General features: G+C 36.5%; 1 long non-coding RNA gene across 1 annotated transcript; it reads left to right on the top strand.

The window, feature by feature from the left end:
- The first annotated feature begins 2,367 nt into the window (after positions 1–2,367).
- On the top strand, positions 2,368–5,306 carry LOC138891777 (uncharacterized). Its single transcript, XR_011408100.1, has 3 exons — positions 2,368–2,476; positions 3,076–3,128; positions 3,729–5,306. It is a non-coding gene; the product is annotated as an uncharacterized lncRNA (long non-coding RNA).
- Positions 5,307–7,239: the final 1,933 nt, after the last annotated feature.

Genomic DNA, 7,239 nt, shown 5'->3' with positions numbered 1-7,239 from the left:
TTTGATATGTGAGTGTCGTTTACGTGAGGTGACGAGTACGTACACGAGCTAATTTTTGTAAAAAAATGATTTTTGCTAAGTAATAACTTGTTTCCTCCTTATTTGAGTTACATCACCATGTGTAGTATCCTGTTATCTTAGAATAGCATGTCTACTTGCCTTAATTGCTTATCTGAACTCCGTGCAACATGTTTAGTGAAATTCTTACTTTTCCTTGACTTGTACTTTGTCTAAATTGTAGGATTTTGTGTTGTAGCTGTTAATTCTATTGTTTGAGCTGCATATTTTCTTTTGGAACTACGGAACGGTATTCCGGGAGATCTCCATGTACTGCATGTTTACTTTGGGACTACGGAACGGTATTCCGGGAGATCCCCATGTACTGCATATTTACTTTAGGACTACAGAACGGTATTTCGGGAGATCCCCTTGTACTGCATATTTACTTTGGGACTACAGAACGGTATTTTGGGAGATCCCCATGTACTGCATATTTACTTTGGGACTACGAAATGGTATTCCGGGATATCCCCATGTACTGCATATTTACTTTGGACTACGGAACTGTATTCCGGGAGATTCCCCTGTTCTGCACATTTACGTTGGAACTACGAGACGGTATCTCGAGAAATCCCATGTTGTTATCTCTGTGTACTGAGCTGTTGTCTTCTATGATTTCATTCTTGTTAAATTTCAGTCTTTATTTTACTGCGGTATTTCATTCTATCTTGTGTTATTATATATATACCAGTAGGGTCCTGAGCTAACCTCATCACTACTCGACCGAGATTAGGCTTGGCACTTACTAGATACCAATTGGGGTGTACTCATGCTACTCTTCTGTACATGTTTTGTGTGCGGATCCAGGTACTTCTTATTAGCCTCACTACTAGCAGAGAGTGCTTGCTGCTGTACGGAGACTTCAAAGTATATTTGTCGCGTCCGCAGACCTCGGAGTCCCCCTTTATTCCCTCATAGGTCATTTACCTTCCTTACTTATGTTATTAGACTCTGGTATATAGAGATACTAGTTTCCTTCTGTAGCTTATGACTTATGATGTTTCGGTTTTTGGGAATATTGTGTATTACTGGAGTGATGGCTATTGTACATGCCAAGCGGCATTGTTGCCAGTCATTTAGTTACCTGTTGCAGATAGTTGTTAAGTTTTACTTCCATTTTTTTATTTTCGCATTTCGTTAGGCTTACCTAATCGTAGAGACTAGGTGCCGTCACGACGTCTAATGGAGGAAGAATTGGGTCATGACATAAAAAGACTATTACACTGCATTTTATGAAGACATTACATATCTATCACGAATGGTGATTTCAAGGTGCAACATAGTCATTCAAGTTAATATGAATGATTTGTGTATCAAATCTCTACCAACGATATTTTGAAGATGGTGCACAAGATTGGAATGCGAAGGCTCAAGGATGTGAATTGATACTCTCATCAGGGGGAGTTAATATGTGTTGTACTCTTTTTCCCTTACAAGGTTTTATCCCACTGGGTTTTCCTTGCAAGGTTTTTAACGAGGCAACCAAAAGACGTATTGTTAGATATATGTACTCTTTTTCCTTCACTAGAATTTTTTTCTAGTGAGTTTTATTTTAGTTAAGATTTTAATGAGGCACATTATTTATTGAATAGACATTCAAGGGGGAGTGTTATAAATAGTATTTTATTTATGGTGAATGTCTATATTTTAGAGAGATTTTAGGAATTTTACTTGGTGGCTAAGCCACTCTTTCCCAATAAATAGAGGGGTCATATTCCATTGTAATTCATCCCAAATTAATAAAAATTCTCTCTCTCTATTTTTCTCTGAAATATTCTTCTTCTTCTTCTTTTATTGTTTTATAACAAACTAAAAGTTTTAAACTATTTTTGCTATTTAAAAAGTAGACAACCATTCTTTCTTCTTTTTTTCTATTATTAGAAATGTTACACCCTGTGCGTCCCAAGGTGACGTAATGAATATGAGACTTGTTAATCATGATTTAAATGCTTTTAATGTCATAATATGGCAATATATGATGTTTGGATAGAAAATATGAAGTTTGGGAAAAATCTGATTAAAGTTGCGGAAAAACCGACTAAGGATTTGCCTTGTAACAGAGCTTTTTGAGAAATAAATTTTGTGTGCTATATGAGGTCTTTTTGGGATATATTCCAAATTGAAGGGCTTGGAATGTAGTTTCCAACGCTCTTAACCATTCATTCATACGATACCCGGATAAAAAGTTATAAGCGTTGGAAGAAGGACCAATGCGAGGGTGCCAAGTAGCACCTTTTGACTTTTCAAACAAAATGGATATTTATATCCTTATCTCGTTTCTTTCTTCAATTTTACGGAACACACAACCAAATAAGACCTCTAACTTTACTCTTAAGCTCTCTGCAAGAGCTTCAAATAAGATTATCATCCTGGGCATGGAATCAAGAAGCGATAACATTAAAACGATCCCTACGACGTAAGTATCGCTATATCGCCTCTCTTTTTCTTTGTAGTTTGAGTTTTGTAAGGTATTTCATAGTTAAGAAAACATTTATTTTCTGTATTTAAGTATTTAAACATCAAGTAAGGTTGATAAATTCGTTTCCTAATAGTTAGAACTCACGGGACGGTGATCAGAAGCCGTGAGTTCGAATTATTCACTTGTAGCAGACTGTTTTGTGGATTGTTTTTTGTTGTTGTTGGGATGCATGTTTTACTACTGTTTTGTGGAGTTTTGGAGGATTAAGGTTGTGGAGAAACACCATATAAATGCAGGGTGGTGGGCTGGTCGTTCGTCATAATATTTTCGGGTCGTTTGACACTACTACGGTGGTCGTTTTGTGTATGAAGAGATTGGGGTGTGTTGGGCTATTTTGTAGTATTTTGTGGTGTATATTAGGTTGGAAAATAATGTATACATGTTGATATTGTTTTGTTTGGTGTTATCTTGAATTTGAAGGAAGTAAGGATTATAGGGGAGATGCTGCCCGTTTTAATACAAAATAAGTTTGTCGTTCATTGTGCGATAGTTGTACCTTTCGTAACTTAATGATAGTATTATTATTGTTGTTTTAGATTAAGGTACGAAGAGGCGAGTTCAACTTGGTGATTGGAAAGATTTTGATAAGGTATGTTAAGGCTATCCCTTCTTTCCTTTTTGGCATGATCCATATGATGCAAGAAATGAGCAAGTACTCAACTTTCATAAACAATTATATTCCTAGAAGTACTAGGGATACCTATGTTCTTTATTCCCCATATGTCCTACTATCATATCTTCTGTTCATGGGTCTTATGATATTCTGAGAGATTTTATAGATTTACTTCCTTATGCATTGCATTCATTTATACATGTACATTGATCCATGACCAGATGGCGTTATATACGCGTATATTATACGTATATGGGATATGGAAAAGGTTATGGCATTATATACGCACCACCATCTGATCAGCTGGTATACGTTGATAATTTCGCCCACAGTGGCTGAGATGATATGATGAGATGCCCTCAGAGGCTTGATGATGTTATGTACGCATATACTTATGCATGGTATGACATTTTATACGCACATGCATGACATTATAAATATTTTCATGATTCACAGAGCTATTCAGACTTACAGGTTGAGTTCCTTACTCTATGTTTCTTTCATGCCTTATATACTCGGTACTTTATTTGTACTAACATCCCTTTTACCTGGGGACACTGCGTTTCATGACCGCAGGTCCCGATAGACATGTTGAGAGTTCTCCTAGTAGGCTATCAGCTCAGAAGAAGGTGTTTGTGCACTCCACTTGCTCCGGAGTTGCCTATTTGGTCAGTATGATTTGAATATGTATTGATTGGTATGACGGGGCCCTGTCCCGACCTTTATGATATTTATGTACTCTTATATTCTTGTAGACAGATAACATGTATATGGATACTTGTATGAACTTATCGGCATATGTCTTGAGTATACAAATGATTATGTCGGCCTTATAGGCCGTATGTCACAAGTATAAGTTTCTATATCATGTTGGGTCGTTCTATGTCTAGTATTCCCTTATGTTGTATTCTAGTTATCTCATGACAGCCTTTCCAGTTCATTTACCCATAATAGTATGATAAGAATGATATGTTACGTTAGTACTCGATTGAGTTAGGCATCGGGTGCCCGTCGCGGCCCTACGGTTTGGGTCATGACAAGAAAGTTCATTTTTCCCTCGACGAAAGAAGGTTTTGATTTCAACATGACTTTGATATTTTTCTATTAGAAATTTAAAACGTAGAGGAGTGAAGGACTAATAATACTATAAGTTAATTTTACTTTTGATAGGTGGTATGTGTAACCCATGCCGTCGAAATGGGCTTTCCCCTTAAGCCTAGACCAACCCAGCCCGTTACTTGGGTAGAGTTGGGTTAGATTTTTTTAGCACATTTAAAACTGAGGCTTATAAGTCCGACCCAAGTCAATCCCTAGCCATTGAGGCTCGACAAAGGTTGGGCCTGGGCCGGCCCGTGGGCCAAAATTAATTATATTTAAATTTAAATATTTCATATTTAAAAAACTGAAAAGGACCTAAACTACCCATGTAATCTTCGCCCAGGTGCACAAATACCCTCCGTTAAATATTGAGCCCATTTGTATCCCTGTAGTTACCCAAATCATGGTATTGTTGCCCCTCTAGGCTAACGAGCCTTACTTTAGCCTCCTGACACTATTAATAAGTCTCAGTTAATGTTAATCAATTCTTACCAACTCCACCTCCTTTTATTTACTCCATGTCGCCTCTTTCATTTCTTCTTCTTCTTCTTCTTCTTCTTCTTTGATTTCATTAATCTCAACTCTATTTTTCTGGTCATCTCACAAAGTTTGAAATACGTTTAGGTTTAGGTTAATTTTTCTGCTATCTTCAACATCTCCACCCGTAAAGAAAATATCTGAGTGTTCTAGCGTCTCAACTGGGTTGAGAAAAAATTGTTAATGTGGAAAGGTTGCTAACTATTTTGTTGCCTGGACTCCGTTGAATGCTGGGAGACGATATTTTAAGTGTTCAATGTCGGAGGTAAGTCTCAATTAATTTTGTGTAGAATAAGATTAGTTTACGGGTAAATGAAGATTTCAGATTAATTCTTTATGATATTTGGACAGGGAAAAATAATGTTCTTATTGGGCATGGGTGAATGACGAGCTTCATCGTAGAATTGTAGAACTGATCTGCAAGTTAAAGAAGGAAAATGATAGTCTTCGACATGAAAAGAATGTTTTGCAGCGAAGGATGGTCGATTTTGAAAATTATGTGGCTGAAGGAATTGACAAGGTGAAAGAAAATGATGCTTTGAAGAAGAAAGTTGTAGATCTTGAGAATTTATTGGCAGTGGACATTGGGTTGATTCAAAAGTTGAAGGATAACGTATTCAAGCAATGGATTGTCATTGGAATGTCATGGTGTTGCTTTGTTGGTTTAATCTCAAGTTGGATAGTGTAATGTGATTGTTATGGTGCTGCTTTGAACTACTTGAAGTTGTAATCTATTGAACTACTTGAAGTTGCAATGTTTTGAACTTATGTTAGGAATGTAGTGTTAATGTTTTGAATAACTTGAAGTTATTTTCCTTTGCACATATAGTGTAATATTGAAATGAATCTAGTTGCAATATTTTTCTCTATCACATTCAAACAACTTTATATGCTAATAAAAAGTGCAGTCACATTCAAACAAGCCTTTACCAAATAAGATAACATCGTTCAAAGTTAGATATGATAATTTACCGTTACCAAAATATAATTGTTCTTAACCATCAGGTGCTTAACCAATGACGAAAAACAAGATGTAATCAACCACCTGATAGTTAAGACAAGAACTGCCATAGAGTTTAAACATCCACAAAACAACCTTTAACTACTAAATTCACTTAAATAGAAATATCCAAATTAGTTGTTGCTCCTTTTCCCTTCCTTTCTATTACCTTCAATTTTTTTTATCGCCTCTGTTTGCAACTGGTTGGATGTCATAGATGTCTTTCCTTTTCAAGTGACCTTCTTTGGTGAGTAAGGCAGGTTGGTTGGTATTGATGTACCAGTGTGATCTCCCTTGAACTGAATCCTCCTTGTCTCAATTGTGATTTGCCTAGTCATTCTGTTTTGTAGCCTTGTTTGTGTCTCAGAAATAATCATTGGCCGCAATAGGGGGTCTTCTTCATTCCCAATATCAGGATATGCATCAGATGTTTGTGTGGCAGAAGTTCTACCTTGGCTGGAAAACACTAATTGCTGGAATTGTTGTGTGGTAACTTGGAGTTCTTCTTCACTTTGAAATGCATAAGAAGTTTGACTGCATGCTGCTCTTTTCCTCGCTTGTGAGCACATTTCCGCATCAGGGTCCTGCCATGCCAAGATTATATGTTAATTACAATAATCTTACTGAAATTAGATAATAATTATGAAAAGCTTTACCTTGTCACATGCTCTTGCATTATGGTTAGTTTTACCGTATTTGCTACAAGTAATCTGACCTCTCTTCCTTGAGATAGTCCATATTCTCTCTTTTTGTTTTTGCCTCATCAGGTATCTGATTTCTTTTAACCTTAGGCTGGCCAACAGATTTGACAAAATCAGTTAATTCTATGGTTTGTGCAGGAGTAACTTTCCAGAACTTTGAACCCCTCAGAGGCTTCATCATATGTTGATATGTTAGCAAGTAAGCATTCTTACTATACCACCAATTCATTTCTATTAGAGTATCATCATTTTGGTACATTAAAGCCCTTATTATATGAGGGCAAGGAATACCAGACAAGTTCCAAAGCCTACAAGTACATCTCTTTTGCTTGATATTGACTATGTGTCTATCCTCACCTTCTGATACTTCATATCCACTATTACCACAAAAAACCACCTTACAATCTTGAGCAATTTGCCTGTAATTACTATAGAGTTTCATGCTTTGTGGACTGTAATCAACGGTCCAACTGCTCACCTTAGCTTCATTAGCAACCTAATAATTCCATTACCTTTACCCAAATTTCTTCCAGCATTTTAAAGATAGGCTTGCTCCTAACTTTCAGTATCCAAGCATTGAATGACTCAATGAAATTATTGTCTACCACCATGCTCTTACACTGTGTATGAAGTTAAGATCTATACCAAGAAGTTGGTGGATAGTGCGACAGATCTTCTGCAACATCCTTAGACAATTCTCCCAATTTTGACAATTGATCTACAAATTCTTACTCATAACAACTCTAGGCAC

Source organism: Nicotiana tomentosiformis, chromosome 5, assembly GCF_000390325.3.
Source record: "Nicotiana tomentosiformis chromosome 5, ASM39032v3, whole genome shotgun sequence".
Classification (NCBI taxonomy): domain Eukaryota; kingdom Viridiplantae; phylum Streptophyta; class Magnoliopsida; order Solanales; family Solanaceae; genus Nicotiana; species Nicotiana tomentosiformis.
Note: the sequence above shows the minus strand (reverse complement) of the source record. Positions and strands in the feature narration are given on the sequence as shown.